Below are 21614 nucleotides of genomic sequence, written 5' to 3'. Positions count from 1 at the left end.
TAGGTAAAGGCTTTAATGTCTGCATTCAACACGTTACTAGAGTTCAAGTCTTGTTGCTGATTTTTTCACACTTACGGGACCATTTACACTAAAACTACACGGTTACTAGTAATCCAGTGTTGAATGACCCTACACAAATCCAAAGAATACTTCCAATTAAGATCTGGCCAAACCCTTGTAGTTTTCATATTCCCAATGCCTGTATTACATCGGGCACGTAGTAGATGCTTGATAATTGAGTCGATGACCACATAATTCCTAGGTGAACAGGTATGCTCTAGAAAAACTGGAAACATAACAGTATAATCTGTGGAAATATCCTAAAACTGGGTAGATCTCTGTTGCAATAGTAACCAAATATTTATATACTAGCAATATAAGAGGGGCACATGTTAGCCTGAGAAGAATGTTTCATTTGACGGGCAGCTTTTAAAGACAGCATGATGTCAAAGAGTAGAGTGTCTCAGGTTGAAGCCCATCTCTACCACCTATTTGTGTGGCTTTGACGTTGACACCTGATGGCTGAGGGCCTCCGTGTTCTCCTCCATAAAGTGAAAGCGTTGGGCAGGATAATTCCCAAGTTTCTAAACTCTGTTTCTATTTTTTGGCAGAAACCAATATTCCAAGATAGCAAATGACCTGGAAGGAATGATTGGGAATGGAATAAAGGAAAAACAGAGAGCAAAAATGAAGTAGAAATTTCTGAGATTGTGACCTAAAGGCTTTGGTGGGAAAGGAATCCAAGAACAAGGTCCCCACCACAGGTATGTAGCAGAGGCCACAGTTATCTTAAAAGCACTCATCCAGAATTTGGAAAGTCATTTTTGCCCCAGCCCCCTCAGGAGGAAGCTCAGACATAAGAGGAACAAGGCCAGAAAGGTGAGAAGATGAAAAAATAATTATTTCCAATGAGACACTTTGTAAACTCTTAGTCATTAGGCACATAAATTCAAATGAGGAATAATGGAGAAATACTAACATTATCATCACCAAAATGGACATTCTGGTTGCCAAATAACAGTGAGCAACAAGAAATCTCAAGTTTATGAAGCATGAAACCAGGATTGATTGTTCTCAGGATGAAATGAGTTGTTACATATGGAAAATGTTTTGTAAAGTATTAGGTATTTACACAAGATATAAAGCAAGCAATTTTTAATTGAGCCCCTTGAAAGCAGCAACCATTTCTTAATCTCCTTTACATTTACAGTACTTTGCACGATGCAACACTTTTAGGCAATTAATACGTGCTTATCTAATGAAGTGTTGAATAAGCACTTAGTTAGCTAGTATCAATTTTCCAGATAATTGGAAGTATCTTTAAGCATCAAGTCTTTTATTTTTTATTAAGTACTTTTATGGAAATTTTTTTCTATTGTGGTTTTCATAACATCCTTGTCATTCTCAGGGAATATGAAAATCAGTGAGTTTGAAGAAATCTATCAATACCACGTTCTACATTCATAACAGTATCTGAAGAAAATAGTAAAAGTCCCTTTAAGAAGAATCTTGGAGAGAGATGAAAGTGTCTTAGGTAATTGAGGTGTTTTTAAGCACTTATATACAAGATAACATTCACATTTCCAAAGAGCTTCAAAGAAAGTGCCAAGGCATTTAATTGTAGTTGCTATAGTAGCAAAAGAAATATTTAGCCTGTTCATCAAAGTGCTGCCACCACACCATACTGCCTACTTTTGATTATCATTTCTGGTTATTTTGTTTTGTTTGGGGGTAAAGTGGAGAAGTGCATGAGAAGGATAAAATTTGAGTCCTGGGGGAGAATAAGACCAAGCCGCTGAATCTGAACTGATTGGCCCTCTGGGAAGAAAGAGAAAGAATCAGTAACTGCCCTGCAAACCAATGTGAGGGCTCCTTAGCAAGTGAAAGAGTAACAGATGACTCTTCCTTCTGGTACGACTCACCTGGAGAGATAATATTTAACATCCAGAAGCTCCTGGAGGGCTGAGGGTGAAGAAGCAAATCTGAGCTGAATACACAAACAGCTATGTTTTCACAGAATAGTAGACAGACAAGATATAAACTATATAAGCACCATGGAGGACTACGCTGAAAGTGTAAAAGTATCCCCGGCTGTTAAAATGCCTTATCCAATGTTTGTCAGCTCCCTGAGAGCAGAGACTGTGTCTCAGTGGCCCGGGTGTGGTTCACCACCATGTCTGGCATGCAGCAGGTGCTCAGTGTGTTAGGAAGGTAGGAAGCAATGGGGCTCTGCAAGCTGTGGGAGAGAGCTACTAGCACAACATTACTAGCCAAAGCCACATCCAAAAAATGTTGAGAGGTCTTGCACCCAATTCCCTAAGTATACAGCTGCTGGGCAGAATCTGATGTTTTTTCTGACTCGTTCAGTATTGCCATTATAGATGTGTTATTATCTTCTGCCATGATGATGTGCTCCAAGATTCCTGAGGTGTATATAGTTTGCCTTTTCATTGAATTCCCCCGGAATTCTGTTTCTGATTGTTGCAGTTGGGGTTAACTGTTACCAACCTCAGAGGTGAGCTTTGGCCGTTGGTGTGTGTAGTACACATTGGCCTTCTATTGTATTCCAAGGCTGTGTGAGGTTTGCTGCAGAACTTCTTTGCTCCAGTGCTCATGGATTCATAGAATTTCAGAGCTGGGATTGATCTCCAAGAGAATTTAATCAAACTGGGTCATTTACAAGTGAGAAAGCAGAGGCTCAGAGAGACAGTGGCCCAAGCTCACACTGCAGGTTAGTGGCAGTAGTAGCATTAGGATCTGCTTTTCCCGGTTTCTTGTTCGCTTCTCTTTCTACCAAGTTCTTTGGATTTCACTCAACGGTATACACAATGATAACAACATTTCATAATTTCGTAGCACTTCATAGGTTTGAAATCACTGTCACTCAAACAGCTTCATTCTGCCAATGATGAGAGTAATAATAATCATTACAACCAGCACTTAGGGCCAGCTCCTATCGCCTAGGGATTGTGTTCGGCTCACTCTACTTTGGTGGCCGGGATTTGGTTCCCAGGCACAGACCTACATAGCTCCGTTAGTGGCCATGCTGTGCTGGCGGCACAAGTACTAAAAAATAGAGTAAGATTGTCATGGATGTTAGCTCAGGGTGAATCTTCCTCAGCAAAAAAGAAAACAAAACAAAAAAACAGCACTTACTGGTAACATAACAAACCAGCCACTAAGTGCTTTTGCATTATTCCATTTGTCCTCACAATAGTCCTATTACCAGGATACTATTTTTTCACTCTTTTATAGATCAGGAATGTAGGCTTACGGAGGTTAAGTAACTTGCCTAAGGCCACACAGCTAGGAAATGGACCAGTTTAGAAGCCTCCTAATTGCCTGATGCCAGAGGCCCGACAATGGTATTGGGCTGCCCACTGTGCCTTCGCTCACAAATGCCCTCCGGAGCAGACAAAGAAGGCATTGTACCATAGATTTTAAAGCCATGCTTTGCTTCTAGTTATAAGTTTAATTTTATAGGAATTTTACAGTAGTTCAAGCCTAGAAAATAGATGGCTTTCCTGAAGGAGAGTCTATAGAGAAAGCAGCCTGCAAGGATGCCTGCAGTCGAAAGACAAGAGCAGGAAGAGAAGCTGACACATAATTAGGAGTTACTGCCCTATTCCATATGGCCACAGGCTTGAAAATGTATTGATTTCATTTAAATTTAAAGTATAGTGTGTAAGATTAAAACTGTGATTATGTAGAGCAGTTTTCACACACACACATGATTTTCATGAAACAATGCGCTGTGTTGCCTAGTTACCAGTCATCACTTAAGCAGGTACCTGCAGGAGTTGGGCTAAATTCCTGGCACCCAGATGGAATAATTTGGAAGCAGTGGTGACCTAGGCAATGGCTGCCATGGCCCCTGAAACTAACAGTCAGTGTTTGATGCAAGGATCTATTTTCCTCCTTAGACCATCATTATGGAAACAGTTTACAAGTTCCCGAGCATTCTGGTAACTTTGTGAAGCGTTTCCAACCCCTACTTCCCCCAGAGAGAACAAATTCTTCTCTTCCATATGTTCCCCCAAAGAACTTTGTGTAAACCTGTATTAGCTCGCTAATCTCATTGTTCAAATGGTATTTTTCTATTTATGTATCCCAGCCGCTAAGCTGTGAACATTGTGGATGGTTCTGATGATAACATAGTGAAGTGAAAAGAATTTGGGGCTTGGAATCAGATGTACCTATGTTTGATTCCCGGCTTAACCACTTACCCATTGTGACCTTGGGGAAGTTATTTAACCTCTCTGAGCCTCTATTCCCTCATCTGGAAAACAAGCATAATAATACCCACCTCAGGTGGTAGTTGTGAGAATTAAACAAGGAAAGTGAGTACATGGCAGCACTCAATAAAGGACAGCTCTTACTAGGAAGACAGTCCCTGCCCTTGAACCTCTCACCATCTAGAGGAAAGAGGCACACATAAATGGGCATCTAAAATGCCTGTGATATGTCCTGACGGAGGGCTGCAGAGGGGGCTGTGAGAGCACAGAGAAGGTCAACGTACCCCATCTGGAGAGCATCGTTTCAAGAAAGCCTCCCTGAGGAAGAATGAGGAAGAATTAGCCAGACAGAGGGTACAGCTAAGTATATCCCAGGCAAAGGAGTGCATGAGTGAGAATGTGGCATGTTCAAATTATTCTAAGTGGTCAGTTACGACTGAGGTAGTGGTTTGAGCCAGAGAAAGATGAGGGATGTGTAGCCGCCCCTGACACAGGAAGGGTTAATAATCACTGGAAAAGGCTTTCCAGCAAACTGTGACCCGGAGGTGAGAAGGCCGGTTAGCCAATGACGGGTAAGACCTCCAGGTGGCAGGCAACCTAAGCCAGGCGGCGGCCGCCCAGGGGCACAGATGGAGAAACGATATCAATATTGGGAGCAGGAGGGACCGTTGCCTAAGAGACCTTGCCTGCTCCGAGATAAAAATATAGGAGCACAGCAATAACATGATAATATCAAAACAGAGGCCAAGGGAGGGCTCCTTGAGAAATCACTAAGAATTCTTGGCATTCGCTAATTATTTCATCGAGAACACCTGTGTATGTCTAACAGATGTAAGCTATGTATATATTGAAACGCTGGTTACAATAAACTCAGAGTGGCCATCAGCCCTCTCCGCATCTATCCTGATGTGTACACTGGATTGCGACACCGACAGGATGTGGCTGGAGAAGCAGGTGGTTGTGCAGAAAGAGCAAAGACTTTGGAACCAGGCAGTGAGGAATTCCAGCTTCACCACTTTCCAGCCGTATATTCTCAACCACGTGACTTCTTTCTGAGTCTCAGTTTCCCCATTTGTAAAATGATTATAAGTACACACACCAATGTATGTAAAGTGCCTGGCACAGAATGTACATTTTTTAAAAACATAGCAAGTATTATTTATCTCAGTTTATCTAGATGAGCTTGGTGGTATACACTCATTTTTTACTGAATCAATGGAAGGGCAAATTCATTTGCTTAACACATATTTATTAGACACAATTCAAGTGCCAGACACTGTCCTGGTCACTGGGGATACAGCAGTGAACAAAACAGACAAAAATCTCTGCCCTACTGGGACTCTCAGTTCACGGATTAAGATGGAAAAGGGGGCCACTGGTGTCTGTAAGGGGACAGTCTACTTCACAGCCCATGTGGCCCCAAGGTTATCTGATGAAAAGCTAATAAACTGAACAAGCAAGGTTCCAAGAGGTCTGCTTGTGAGTTCCATCTCCTCACAACAATGAGGAGGCTCTTGTCCCTTCCCTTAATCGCCTCTCACTTATCAACCCCCAGCTTCCTGTTGTGATCCACAGGAACTGGTGAGTTGTGTTGTTTGGCAGGAAGAAATGTCAAGGAGGGCTCAGTTCATTCTTGGGCTCCAAGTCTGAAGTGATGGCAGGAGGAAATAGGAAAGCAGCGCACACAAAAAGGCTATGGAGAGGGAGATTTGCCTATCTCAGCAGCCAAGTGATAAGTGAGCTCAAATGCCTCCTGATGCATGGGGGTTTTATTTCAATAGCGGGATAATCATAGTCACATGTGTGTATCTCTTTACAAAAAGGTTCACCTAGGGGATCTCATTTAATCCTCAGAAGGACTCTACAAAGTAGGAATTAACCCCATTTAATCCCATCTTTCTCCTTTAAATTAATTTCTCCTCCCTCTCTACTACCTCCTTTCCTGTGGTGGATACCAATGCCCAAGTTTCAATCATAAACAAAAATCTCCCTTCATCCCTCATCCCTCTCTAGCCAGCACCCTGTTCCTCGCCTCCTCACAGCCACGTCCATGTTAAGAATATGCTCATTAGCTCTGTTGCTCTCCTCCCATTCACTCTCCGCTGGGATCTTCCCCTAAAATGCCACTGAAACTGTTCTTGCCGAAGTCACCAGCGATCTCCCATTTGCCCAGACCAATGGATACTTGTCAGTCCCCATGGCAGTTGGCTGCTGTAGCATTGAAGCCAGGCTCCGCTGGTTCTCCTCTACTTTTCAGCCCCTCCTTCTGTCTTGTCCTCAGATTATTTATCCTCTGCCACCCCTTTAATGTTGTCGACCAGGGTTCTTTCTACCACCCTACTCTCTCCCTGTAAGTGAACTCTTTTTGCTTCAAAATCCTGCTCAAGCTTCTGATTTGTGAGGCCTTCCCTAACCATGGTTTCACCGCCTCTCACCTTCTCACTCTTCTCTCCCGCCTCCCAAAGATGCACAATCCCCTCCTCTTGCTTTCATGGCAACTCTTCTGCTATCACATTGTGCTGTGACTGTTTATGCGTCTGTCTCCCCAGGAAATTATGAAAAACTTCAGAGTGGAGCCAGCGACGTCTCTGTTTTTGCATTCTCAGGGCCTGGCACAGGGCCTGGTACACGGGGGACACTGAGATTTAGAGGTGTGTGGCAAATTCTCAAGAGTCAAACAGCTAGCAGATGATAAAAGCAGGACCTAAACCCTGGTTCTCTGACTTTAAAGGATGTAGTCTCTCTACCTCAGCACAGAAAAGAGCCATGTTGCAAGTATTTAACTGTAAGTACCTCAACCCCAGTGAATTATGTAAGTCAAGGGGCAAGGTGGCAGCTGGAAGGATTTCCTTTTCCCTGCAAACATTGCCCCAGCTACCAGGTGTGGAAGGATTGTTTGGAATTTGTACCTTCCCTTTTGCAAACTCCAGGATAAGAGAAGAAGGAAGGAAAAAATTTAAAAACCCGCCTCCCATCTCTTCCTCCCAGTGGACAATCACCACCATCACTTCCTTTTGAGCCAGGAGGCAGGAAGCGTATCTGAGCTCATGAAATTCCCGACTTGAGAGGAGTGGAGTGACTTAGCAAGACACTTTGTAGCTGGGCCAGGCCTGAACATGATCACTGCCATCCTGAAGCAATACTCTTGAGGAAACTTTCATAAAATGGTCACAGATACACAAGGAAGGAAGGAAACTTGCCCCTTCCCCAGGAACAAACAAGCTTTCTAGGGAGAGCCTCTAAAATCAGACAATGCGTGCATTTGCCAATTACAAGCTCAAGTTCCACCCAAATACACAGAATCAAAGGCTTTACCAAGGCCATCATTACATGCACAGGGCCCTCCTGCTGTTTGGGCAGCATTTTGGTGCTGCAGTGAAGCGAGATAAATGTCATCAAAGCAGCAAGGTAAAGATAGACCCATTCGGCAGTGCCTTTTCTCGACCTGGTGACTCACTTCAACTTGTCGTTTGTAATGCTGCAGCCTGGGAGGGGGAGAAGGAAATGAAGAGAAAAACAGTGGGCTGTGTTGTGCATGTAATTTGTTTCCCGATTTCAGGCGGCTTTTTAATGAGCTTTCTCATTAAGGGCTCTGTGAGCCTATGCTGAAAGTTTTCCGGACAAGCAAAAGAGCAGGACTGAAATCAGATGGCATCGGGCCAGCACCTCATGTTTTGTTTTTAAAAATATAGTAATGGGGAGGAGGGGGTATGAACAAAAACATTGTTATTTGTGACAAGAGAGATTTAATAACTCTTTTGTCCAAGATAATCTGAAAATGAATGATGTGGTTTTACCCAATCCCCATGAAAATTCTGATGTTCATCAATTATTAGAGTATTAGAGTGTATCTGTGATAGCATTTCTTTATTCAGCTGGTTCCCATGGAGAGAAGTAATTGTCCCCTGCTATCCTAGCCCTGGGTTCGTATTTCTGGTAGAGTACTCATCACATTGCATCAGAGATAACGTCCCGTCTAGGCTCTGACCCCTGTGGGGTAAGCACTCAGCCTTACCTAGCCTCCTTTATATTTCCACAGCCTAACACAATGTCCAGACACATAGTAGACACTCAATCAATGTGATTTTGCCATTTAACTATATTCGTTAGGTGCTATTAATACATGAAAAAGTGTGTAAAATAATTAGACCTGAGTACCAGACTGCAAATCAGAGTAATTTATCATCTTGTAAGGTTCAACAAACATTTTAATGCACTAACAGCCCCTAATTAAAGCAGCAGCCTTCAGTTGAAATTATCAAGAGGGAGGAAGAAAAGTACTGGTGGGGATTCAGAGATGTAATTTTTTTTTATCGTTGATGAGCATTGTCTATAGGGTTCGTGAGCATGAATTAGCTCTTTTTACAATAGAGAAAATGATGTGGTTGTTGCTTTATTTATCTTTCTAATGAGTTTGCTTAGATGAACATAAGTACAGAACACGTGAAAGCAAATTCTAGCTATTGCCTATGCTTGAACCAGTTGTCTGGCAATCCTTCCCTCTGCTTGTGGGGCATAGAGACTGCCTCCCTTTCGAAGATTCCAGGGACTTTCAGAGACAATATATGTGAACAGTCTGACACAGTGTTGGCCACGGAGTGTGTGCTCAGTGGAAACCAGGCGCCATTGCCAGGAAGGGCACAAGAAGAGGACAGGGGCTGCCCACCACTGGATTGGAGAACAGACATCGAGAGAAGGTGAACATAGTCCCCCTTACAACATTTCCTCAGTGGTCCCGCATTTTTATGCTGCTGACTGTTCTTGTGTGTCTTGGACGGTATTTCATACCAGAGGTCGAGGCCGTCTATGTCTGTCTGTCTTTCTCACTCAAGTCCACACATGAGTAGTCAGCAATGAGTCAGCAATCCATCCCTACAAGGGAAGAATGAGCTCGGGTATTCTCAGACTACATAACTGGAAAGATTTTCTTGTGGGCATCACCTAATCCGTATTTCACAAAGTGTGATCTGAGGACCATGCATCAGATCCCTGAAGATGCCATTAAAAGGCTTGGTTTCCCAGCTGGCTTGGCCTCCTGGCATCTATAGTTTTATCAGGCTCCCCCCCGATTCTGCTGCGTGCTGAAGTTCAGGAGCCTCTGGGCCTGGCTTCTGACCTCGTGGCACCTTAGATCACTAGAGGGCACCCTGGAACAACATTTTCCCCAGGCTGCGGGCTTCCTGCTCCTGCCAACCGACCAGGGCTGTGGCGCCCACAAAGTTCTGGGCTACGGTTTCCAAGCCCAGCCTGGAACCACAGTTTCCTTTAAGAAACTTAGTCCAATTGCCACATCACCAAATATGTCCAGCATGCGTTTCCACAATCGCACTGTAATAAATTCAATTTCTAAAGAAAAATTAGACTTTAAATCATCCTATGTTTATTCAGTACTTACAAATTGTGTACCACAACAGCATTAGGTATTAAAAGGATTGATAAATGAACACGTTCTTCCTACTCTCAAGAAAAATGTGGGAAAGATAGGGAATAAATATGAAATCGTTTAAAAATCATTATCATTAATGTTAAATTAATTTTCAAAATAATAAAAAATAAAATAAATTACTAAATCTGACACAGACAGGTGCCAGTATATGCACAAACAAGGAGCTCCACGAGTGGCCCTAAGCTGACTGGGATGACTACAGACCAGGAAACCCTGGGAAGACACGTGGAAAAGGTGGGATGGGAGAAAGAAGGAGGAGGGAGACCAGGCCTGCCCTACTGCAACAGGTCTTTCTAACTCAGGGTGCTTCCTTGTGTCCCAAAAGACACTTAACGAAAATAAACATGGCAAATGCAAATCCGGGAAGGACCTTTGGGCCTCGTATTGTCACACTGGCATAGTGCCCATTTATTCAACAAATACTTGTGGGGCACTACCGTGTGCCCGGCTCCGGCCATGCACTGTGAAGACATGGTGGGCAACACAGACGCCTTAGTGCTGCCCTCCAGTGTTTACGCTCCAGTAAGAGACAAGTGAACACATAATTACAAAGTCGTGCGTAAGTGATAGGTTAAGTAGGAGGCTTGTGGGAGCTCATGGGAGAGAAACCCCACCGAGTCAGGCTGGTGAAGGCAGACTTCCCTGGGGTAGAAATGTTCCATGGAAGAACAAAGCATCAGTTAAGAGCAGTGAGAAAAGGCATGTTTGAAAGTTGGGGAAGAGAAGAAGCAGATCATATTTGAGGAACTGGAAGAAATTCAATAGAGCTGATGGAGTGGTGGTAGGGGCAGGGAAAATGTGCTAAACAGTGTGAGGGGCTGAGGACCTGAGGAGCCCGGTAAATCCTAATGGGGATATCTGGACATTATCATAAGGGTACTGGAAAGCCACTGAGTGGTCAGGAGCAGGGGTACTGCCCTGATCCGATGTGCATTTTAGGAGGATCTCCCTGTGCCAGGGTCAGTGCTCCCTTCGTATATTAATAAGCCAGGGAAACCAAAGGAATCAGCTTCTCCCTTTCATTGGACCTCTCCAGTTTCCTTCCTCCGTCCCCTGCTCACCAGCTTCCCAGGAAACCATTTAGAAAGGGAGGTCTCTTTTTAACGTCTGCTTCACATGTCAGACAGCAGAGAAGGCAGGAATAGCCTAAAAGATGTGACTCTCACAAGCTGGACTGCCCTTCTTGGCATACCCTGTGGTCCTTGAAAAAGTTGACCTCTGCCAAAGTGGAGAGAGAGGCAGGACCACACTGAATTGAAAGGAAGAGTGATCTGAGCCCCATTTCCTAGGTTGGATGCCCTAAACCCCACTATTGAACTGTTCAAAGGCAACACAGCAGGGCAACATCAAACTTGTGAATTGGTGCACAAAATTTATGCAAAATGTACAAAGAGAGGCCTTATCTACCTAGGTAACTGCTGTTTTATTACGCTTATTACTGACTTATGACTTTCACTTGGCCCACACATCAAACTCTTAATCAGACCTCCCATCCTTATCTACACGGCAGCCGAGAGGCAGGTGATGGCAGTAAACCTAAATGACCAGAAGAAGCCCAACAGTACTGCAGCTGTTTGAACTTTCCAATTAAAGTCTAGTTCCACACTTGTTTGCCTAGAGAATAATCAGAGAAGTACTTTTTTTTTTTTTTTTTTACCAACTCCACCCCCTCAGGCCAGTGGGACAGCATCCTGCATTATATCCTTATTTCCTAAAATGGAGGCCGTATGGAAAACTAGGCCTTCGAGTAACACAGGTCCCTCAATTCCGGCCTCTGTGACAGGAGGCCTCACACCCAGTTTCCTTTCCTTCAGAATAAGGAAGAGTCTGTATGCAGAGCCTGGAGCCTGTGGGTACAAAAATAGAATATTTGAGCGTTTGGATTTTCCTTTCCTGACAGTGGACTTACTCAGGAAGAGGCACTTAAACAAGACTGTTTTTTTCCTCTGTGTTTTTCAAAAAAACACGTTTAATGGGGAGAGCCAAACTGTGTGGAGAGAAGACTTTTCAGCCCCTCCTCTTTGGTCCCCAAACAGGCTCAGGTGAGGTGGTCCTTTCCCTCTAGTTGGTGTTTCTGCTTCCCTCCCCGTCCCCCCTCCTGCCCCCAGCATGCTTCCCGACTCCTTTGCACAGCCCCCACCAAGTCCTAAAAGCACCAGCATCCCTTCCATTGTTGGGCTCATAACTGAGACTTCCCACACAGTGATATGAAGAGACATATGATTCAAGCATCCCTGTGCCAGAAATATTATTATAGTCTCAGGAAAAAATAGGGGCCTGCTCTATGTCTGTCACCTGAAATAAACTCCCAGTTCCTTCCCTCCTGCTCCCCAGATGCTCAATTCTGAAGATTATTCCAGCTTACTTTGCCACCCCCAAGGTTCCCAACCTCAGCTAGGGACTGAGGGAGAGGGAAGAGGAAAGGGGCCCTCTGAAGTTGGCCACCTCAGGGTGTGTGAAGCACATGCTTGTCACGTGGAGAAAAAATGTGCCGGCTAGCCTCTGCAACTCCCTAGAGAATCCAGAGTTTGTGTCTCTTTGCAGAGCTCAGAACAGCCTGTATGTTCTCCTCTCCCTGTTGTGTGCCTGGCGCTTCCCCAATGAGATATCTCCTGGAAAAGCTTTTCCTGTGAGGGGTGGGGAGCTTTTGTTCTCGGGGAAATATGGTGCAGCTAATTAAGGGCATTGTCCTGTGAGGGGGGAGGTTTCAGAGGTCCTTTCCACCAGGGGTGAGTGTAGCTGCCTCTGATCGCTATTGTGATGTTCTTGATCTCTCTGCCCTGCGGGGCTAACCATTTTGGGGGGAGAATGTGATAAAGCCCAATAAAATAAAAATAGATATGTGAAGTGAAACCTGTCTTTTTTTAAACACTCTCTCTGCAATGAATTGAGTTTCTATTGCTAATTCATTTCAGAGATGGGCCCTCCAACAGTTTGGGTTTTGACCCCTACCCACCTAGTAGAAGCTGGAGGTCACAGGACTAAAGCCATATTCTGTTTCACCCCGTCTCCTACATATTACATGCAGGTGTCCAGCTAATTTCTAGCATCTATTTTGCTTTAGCTGTTGGTTGTCAGTGTAGAAGTAGTTCACCAACTCTTAGTTCTTGATTTGAAAAACAAAGTAGCATATTTTATGGCATTTGTAGGATACAGCACTGCAAAAGTCTTAAAATATAAGCTGTGATTGTTCCTGTAGTGGCAAACCCAATCAGGAGGGAACTTTGTTTCCACCGCCTTCTGCAGGGTATGTCATGCACCTGGTTTGTTCTCCCTGGATTCAAGAATCTTCATTCATTAAATGCTACAAATATTTAATGAGCACTTACTGTGTGCTAGGAAGTGTTCTGGGTGCTTGGGATATATTAGGAAACAAAGGGTACACAGATTCCTGCCCTGTGGGGCTTACATTCTAGTGGGGAAGATAAACAATAAACAAAACACAATAAACAGATTTTATGTTAAAAGGTGATAAGTGCTTGGGCAAAAAGGAAAAAGTAGATCAGAGGAAGAGCAATTGGGAGAGTTGGGGTGAAGGAGGCAGCCTGCAGTTGAAATAGAGGGTCAGGGTAGTCAGGAGGTGGTCATTGAGAAGGTGACACTGACTTGTTGGAGGTGACGGAGTTAGCCCTGTGGATGTCTATGGAGGACAACTTTTCTGAAAGAGAAAAGAGCTGATGCACGGGACCTGAGATGAGAATGCCCCCGAACAGCAGGGAGGCCGCTATGACTGGAGTAGGAGAGAAGAGGAGGAGAAAGCAGCGGTGGCAGGCTCTAGGTCAGCAGAGCCCCCAGTGCTGTGGTAAGGACTTTCCCTTTTACTCTGAGTGAGGGAGGGAGCCACAGGAGGTTTTTGAGCAAAGGAATAGAATGATTAGACTTAAATTTTTTAACAGAATCACCCTGGCTGCTATGTAGAAAAAAAAAGACTATATTAAAGAATCAGCAAAAGTGATGAATCCTAGGTATAATGAGCATTTCTTTTTCCTGGTTATATTTTGAAAGTAGACAGAGCCAACAAGATTTGCTGATAGATGGGATGTGAGGTGTGAGAGTAAGAGTTAAGCCAAGGACAACACGAAGGCTTTTGGTCCGAGCAACTGGAAGGAAAAAGAAAGCTTCACCTGAGAAAGAGAAGGCTGCACCAGGGTCCCCTGGGGTCCATTTGATCCGAGGAACTTTGTCCGCGGTTCTCATCCACGTGTGCTCATTAGAATCGCAGCGCGGGAACTTTCAGTTACTCTGGCCCAAGAACCCCAGAGATTCTGCTTTAGTAGGCCTAGAGTGGAACCCCAAAATATATATTCGATGTACACTTTAGGTTGAGAACCATAGAATTGTAAAACAGTAGTTGGTGGGGTTTTGTGTTTAAAATTCTGGACGTTATAATGAAATAAGTGAAAGGATTTATAGACAATTCTCCCACTTTCTGGGATGAACTATATCCTGCAGGTCCTCCTTTCAGAGTTTACTCCAAATGAACTGCATATAGCTTACTAAAACAGTTAAAGTTTAAGCAAACAGAAATGATAAATGATACAGAATGAAACTGGAGGTTAAATTCCAATCTCTCTCGCTAGAAAATTGGTTACGGGGCAGTTGGGCCCAGAGTATATTTAGGTTCCTTTGATGCTTACCTAGCGTGGGCTATGTAAACATCAAGCCAATCACCATCCCTCCAGCAGTGACCAGAAGAGAAGAGATGGAAAGACAAACCTCCAATGTAAAATAAACAGGAAGACAAGCAGGGCATCTACAGGGAGATTTGGGGTAATGGTTAAAAAGTGGCAAGATGGCATCTGCAACTCAGGCCCTACACGTAAGCATAATCTAATGGTAAAGATTATGGATCCCAGTTTCCAGATTTAAAAAGGAGACTCAAGCAGGCCAAGTTCACTTGCTTACACTCAGCTAATAATTCAGTGATAGGACTCAGCTTCAAAGCAACAAATCAAAGGCTAGCTTTGCTGGTTCCCAGGGCTGTCAGCACTTCCTCGTCACAATTGGTTCCACCAAGAGTTGGAATCCTCAGTGAAGGGGAAAGTTGCATAATGAAGCAGCATTCAATGGGAACCTTCTATTCAGTCTGACTCCCAGCCGGATCGTTCTTTTATCCTGGATCATTTTCTGAAACTATTTATTTCTGTGCGGTGGTGGTGGGAACATTGACGACAAAATGGCACCTTCTTACTCAATTCTGCTGCTCCCTGTGTGTCTGACTCACACCTGCTGACAGGAATGAGCCTCAGCTTCTTCATTCCCCACGGAGCTGGAGGTGGATTTTAACTTGCCCTTGCCCTCCCCGTCGTCCTGAAGACCGTCAGCTTAGTTCTGATTTAAAAACAAAAAAAGAAAGAAACAAAGCAACTCCACAAACCTTTATTACTCAGCAGGTCACTAGAGGCAGAGAGAGAGCAGCTCAATTCTCCAGTCTCACGTGGAGGGACCAGTGCTGGCAGTTGAAAGGCCACCTTTTGACTTGTAAAACAGCAGCTAAATTGGCCACAGAGGCTCTTATGCAAGGAGGAACAAGGGGCTCCCTTTTCTGTGTTCAACCTTTTGATGAAAATATTCTTTTCACTGGATGGAATGTCCACTTGATGACATTTATTTGGGGGACATTTAGAGTACCGGTCCTGTTGCAATCAAGATTCATTTGACCTGAAAAATAATGCTCACGTCTATTGAGAACATAGAACAAATTAATGGGAGGTGCTATTCATATTGCCAATAGGCTGTGACTGTGAGTTGCTACTTCCTTTCCTCATTAGTGACAATAAGCTGGTATTCATTCTTAGCCTTCTGCCCACCCCAGACATTTTAGAGGATGGTCATTTGCAAGATGGCTAGCCCAGGAGTAAGGGCTGTGCCGGTCACTCTTGCAGACAGCAATGGTGACTCGTTATATGTGGATTAAACCCCTCACCTTGTTTTCCTTGGTACCTTGATCTATGACACCAAGACAAAGACTGTTTGGCACAGGGCGCTGCCTGTGGCATCTATTCAGATTTAGCTGATCCTGGGAAATAACTGTCTCTGGAGGCAGGACTCAGGTTATTTTCCCACTATGTTGGAATATTTTGCTTTTACTTGCACACTCATTAAATGGCTAGTGATTGTGCTTTTTTGCCTCTCTCCCAGAGTTGCTTTGGGATATTGGGAAAGGGGGCACAATTCAAGAGCAAATTGCTCTGATTAATATTGTATTTATAGTTCAGTCTATCAAGGTCATTTCCCTAGATGCCAGCCTTTCTTTATGAAGATAGAAATAGTGTGTCAGTGTCTGTCTATCCCTAGAAGAGGCAGGAGGCCTGTGAGAAAGGCAAGCAATAATAAGAGTGGGATGCACATTTCTTTATTTACGTATATATAGATTTGGCAGCCTGGCGCCATATGGATGTCTGGTCCAGCTCTTTCTCCTACCCTGAAACTTCTCTTAGGTCACCTCAGTTCCCTCTTAGACTGTTTCTTTGGAAACAAGCCCACCCCCGTTCAACAATTTTATTCTGCTTCTATCTCTCCCCTGACCAAACTATGCATCTGGTGGCACTACTTTCATTATTAAAAATTGACTTTTAAATCACACGAGCTTGTGAATCTCGAACTAAAGCCTAGCTTCTAGGCCTTTGAAAGAGAAAGCACCCACAGAACACAGCCCTCTCCTTGGGCAGATGAGAGAGATTACAGGTGTCTGTGACACTGGGAGAATGGAGGGCCCAGTAGTCTTAAATTACTGGAAAACAAGTTAAAACAGTTACCTTAATGTTTTCTTGCTTTTAACAGTCACGTTTATGTAAAGAAGACATTACCTCAGTCAGTCACGTGCCTTCAGGAACCTTGAGGTGTCCTGTTTGATTCAGACATCCCTCCTCAGGGGAGCGTCATTGCCTGAGAGCTTGGGTAGAAATAGAATGACCTCATTTCCAAAAAGCTGCAAGTGACCAGCAACCATATTGGTGTATTTTAATGCACGGTGCCTAGCGTAATGGATTTAATATTCACTTTGGGGTTGATGTTAAGAATTTTGGTGACAAGTTTAGAAACAAACATTTCCTTCATTTATTCATTTCATAAATATTTAGTGAGTAGCTCTATGGAGATAAATGATACAGTACCTGCCTTCAAAAGTAATAACAGCCTTCTTCTGAGTCCTCACTACATGTCAGGCACAATTCCAAATGCTTTACTTAGCTTTTCTCATTTAATCTTCAGAACAATTCTGTGAAATAGATACTATTATGATCTGCATTTTGCAGATGACGAAACTGAGGCACACATTAGCAAGTTGTCTAATGCCACAGAACCAGGACACTGCAGAGACTGAATTTGAATCCATGCAATCTTGTCCAGAGCCTGAATTCTTAACCATTGTACTTGATTGCCATAGTCTCAAGGGCCTTGGGTCTAAAGAGAGAAAACAGACAAACGTACTACAATTGAAGGAAGTGTAGGGAATCAGAGAGTGTTTAAGAGATATATTGACCCAAGCTACCAATCACCATGACATACATTTTTAGCCAAATTCCCTAATTTGTATGAGACTCAAAAGCATGCCTGGGAAAGCACTTCCACCTAATCCACAATAGGTAGAAACATATGCTGACATACAAGTTGGTGGAGGAGAGAAGATGTCCCAGAGGAGAGTTACTTAGATTGAGATTAAGGACAGTTTTCTAGCAGAGAATCCAGTATCAGTTCATCAAGTCCAGATAGAAGACTGTGGGAGGGAAGTGGAGGCAAAGGAGAGCTTGGTGACAGATGGTCAGGTCACAAGAGGCCGTGTATGCCATGCTGAGAAGTTAGAGTTTTAGCTTGAAGGATTTGCACTTTAGAGAGATCACTGTGGCTGCAGGGTAGAGAATGGATTAGAGAAGGACACGGTTGGAGACCAGTTGGAAGATGCTTGCTGTAATCCTGACCAGAGGAGGTAGGGGTTTGGCCTAGGTAGTGGTAGTGGGAATGGAAATAAGTGAATGGATTCTAGAGATGTTTAAAGGTATGACTGTCAGACTTGATTGCAAATGGGGTACAGATGAGGGAGAAGAGGTTGAGAATGACTCCCACATTTCTGGCTTAGGTAACTGGTTGAATGGTAGGACCGCTTACTGGCACAGGGAACCAAGCAGGAAGAACAGGCTGGGAGGGAAAAACAGGTGAGTGTGGAGCAGTTGAGTTTGGAGCAGTTGAGTTTGAAGAGCATGAAGTGCTGTAGAACATTTAAGTGGAAATGTTCAGGAGACAGATTGATATATATTCAAGTATAAAGCTCAGAAGGGGGATCTAGGCCAGAATTATATGTTTGGGAGTCACAGGCAAATAGATGTTGACTAAAGTCAAGGGAGAGGATGGAGCCACCAAGGGAAATGGTGTAGACTGAGAAATGAAGAGGACCCAGTAGAGAACCCCAAGAGAAAAGGATGGCCAGTGAAGAACTTAAAAAGAAGAAAGTATAGCCAAAGAGATAGAAAGAAAATCCAGCTGAGTGAAGAGAGCATTTCAAAAGATAGTAAATAATAGCATCAAACACTGAAAGGTGAAGAAATACATGCAGTAAGCAGCGTCCCTAGGATTTTGCATTAAGGAGGTCATTGGTGTCCTTGGTCATGCAGATTGAGAGAAATGTAGATGGCATAAGCTGAGCTGTGAAGGGGTGAGGAGTGAGTGGGAGGTAAAGACGTAGTGACACCAAGTGTTGACAACTCCTTAAGATGTGGCTGAGAAGGGGAATAGAGAGAAAGGGGAGAGGCCATAAAAGCGTGTCTGTTTCATGATTTGTTTTGTTTTTATTCATTGCAGAAACTTGAGCATTTTGAATATTGATGAAAGGATTTAGTAGGGGAGGGAAAGATAGACAATGAAGAGAGAGGGAGAAATCAATAGAGCAAGACTCCTGAGAAAGTGGGAGGGTTTGGGATCCAAAGGACAGGTAGGGACTTTAGCTTCAGGGAGGAGGAGGCTGGGATATGTCTGGTGGGAGGCTGGACTCTAGGATTGGTGGTGGGAAGTTGAGGTGGTTATCATGGAGTGGCTTGTACTTTCCCTATCAGTAGGTGTTGAGTCATTTGCTGAGAGTGAGGGGGAAGTGACATGTGTGGGTGGGAGGGAGGGTTGCAGATTTGTGGAGAGTGGAGAATATGTGGGAGAGTTGCTTTGGAGAATGGAGGGGAACATGTTACAAGAGTCCCAGCTGGGTCTGGCGTAAAATCAGAGAAACTTCTCCACTGTGCTGCACACTTTTAGCCAAATTCCCCGCTTCGTATGAGACCCAGGAGCTTCTTTGGAAAGTACTTTATCCTACTCCACAAATAAGTTTGAAACATAGGTAGACATGTCAGCTACTTGACTGGACTTAGAATAAATATTTCTTAGAATTAATATTCATTTTAAGTGCTGTGTTTACAATGGATATACAGACTCCACAAATCTCATCTTCTCTTTAGATTCTAATATCATGACATTGTAATAACTGTGTAAGGAGGCTATATTGCCTGATAGTTAAAAGCACAGGCTCCGGAGTCAGTCAAACTTGGGGTTCATTCTTGATTAGGCTACCTACAGCCATGTGATCTAAAGAAAGATAACTTTTTGTCTGTAAAACGGGGATGATAAGAACACTTACCTCATAGGGTTGTTAAAGAAGATAATGTATTTGGGGGGATAATATTTTGGATGTGTTAACTTTTAAGTTATTAACAAATATCCTTCCTGGAACTGCTCCTTGTGGTCTATTCATTGAAGTAGAGTGGAGAGGGGGAACAAGTAAGACAAAAATGTTTCTTCCTGATTTGGGAACCCCTAAACCCATTAAGATTATGCCAGGCAATACATCTGAAGCCAATAGCAAGAGAAGGATTGTCTCTGGAGCAAATGATTTTCCCTGAAGAGTAGAAAAGATTCCCTCCTTAAGAGAAACAAAAGTCGCTGAGAGAGAAGGGTGTGTATGGAGGTGAGAGGGGGACATGTATGTGTACGTCACTGAAGAGAAGTCCAGACTTATCAGAACCAAGCCCATAGGACTGAGGGATGGCTCAGCAAAGAGGACGCTCTGTTAGTTATCTATTGCTTTGTGATGATTTACTCCAAAACTTAGCAGTTAGAGGAAACAAACAAATATTTATTATTTCATAGTTTCTGAGCTCAGGAATTTGAGAGTGGCTTAGCTGGGTGATTTGGGCTCAGGGTATCTCATGCGATTGCAGTGAAGCTACTGGCTGAGCCACCATCATCTGAAGACTTGATTGGAGCAGGAGACTCTACTTCCAAGTTCACTGACATGACTATTAGCACCAACTCTCAAGTTTCTCACCATCTGGGCCTCCCCATAGGGATGCTCAAGACATGGCACCTGGCTTCCCTCAGAGTGCGTGATCTGAAAGAGAGAAGAAGAGAGAGACCACGACAGAAGCCACGATGTCTTTTATTACTTAATCTTGGGTGTTTCATACCATCTCTTCTGTCCTGTTCTTCTACTGTATTACACAGATCAACCCCGGTACAGTGTGGGAGGGGACTATTGGAGAATGTTACTACTAGGAAATGAGCATCGTTGGGGGTTATTTCCGAGACTGGCTATCAGAGACACTGCAGCCAGGCCTGAGTAGGAGCAGATCACCTGACTTCCCTGGAATTTTGTTGAGCATCTGTGGCTGTGACAACTCCACTTCCTTTGGCATCGTTTGAGGACTTCACTTGTACAGCAGACTTCCCTCAAGGCCTTGCAGCTGAAGTGAGGGCCACTATGCTCTGAGATTTGGCTCATTCCTGATTATCATGTGTGCATGACCCCACCTTGCAATGAGTCCCCAAAGAAGGCCTGGATTTATCCATGGATGGGGGTACTCAGGAAACTCCCTTGTGATCTGGGACAGTAGTTAAATATACTCCAACTTCATAATAATAGCTAATTTTATCAGGTGTTTATTTATCAGAAGCTATGAAATAGACTCGCTTTTCAAAGGAGGAAATTAAGGCCCGAAGAGGTTAAAATACTTGGTGAAAGTAATAACTAATAGGTGTTGAAAGCAAGATTTGAATCCTCTCAACCTGGTTCTAAATATGTGATCTCAACTTCTATTCTATATATTTAGCACAGAGCCCAGCATTAGTAAGTATTCATTAAACATTGATTATTTTTATTAATTTGTCTCATTAGAGGAAAAAGTACCTTTCTAGATTCAAGAAACTAAAGAATTAGTACAGTCATTCTGAAAGGTAAATATTGTTTTCATTACTTTTTTTGTTATTCTCATAGACAGTCTGACAAAGCTTATAAAAAGTTATATTTATCAAATAGTCATTTTGATCAATGTGCTCCCTGAATTGTTCAGTGGTGGATCTAGGTTGGCTATGACTACCATTTGTTTTACCTTCTGTTCATACAGTTTTTTGTTTTGTTTTGTTTTTTTTTTTTTTGAGGAAGATTAGGCCTGAGCTAACATCTGCTGCCAGTCCTCCTCTTTTTGCTGAGGAAGACTGGCCCTGAGCTAAGATCCGTGCCCATCTTCCTCTACTTTATATGTGGGATGCCTACCACAGCATGGCTTTTGCCAAGCGGTGCTGTGTCTGCACCTGGGATCTGAACTGGCAAACCCCACGCTGCTGAAGCAGAATGTGTGCACTTAACCGCTGTGCCACCAGGCTGGTCTCTGTTTTTGTTTTTTAAATGAACATGACATTTTATTTTATTTTTAAAATCTTTTTACTGAGGAGGGTTGACCCTGAGCTAACATCTGCTGCCATTCTTCCTCTTTTTGCATGTGAGCTGCCACCACAGCATGGCCCTTGACGGACAAGTGGTGCAGGTCCACGCCTGGGAACTGGGCTGGGGCTGCCAAAGCAGAGGGAGCAGAGCTTAACTATGGGGCCACTGGGGCTGGCCCATGTTCATACAGTTTTAATAACCCAAAGTCATTCTTTCAAACGTCAGTGTTAAG

The sequence above is a fragment of the Equus asinus genome, chromosome 25, assembly GCF_041296235.1.
Source record: "Equus asinus isolate D_3611 breed Donkey chromosome 25, EquAss-T2T_v2, whole genome shotgun sequence".
Lineage (NCBI taxonomy): Eukaryota > Metazoa > Chordata > Mammalia > Perissodactyla > Equidae > Equus > Equus asinus.
Note: the sequence above shows the minus strand (reverse complement) of the source record.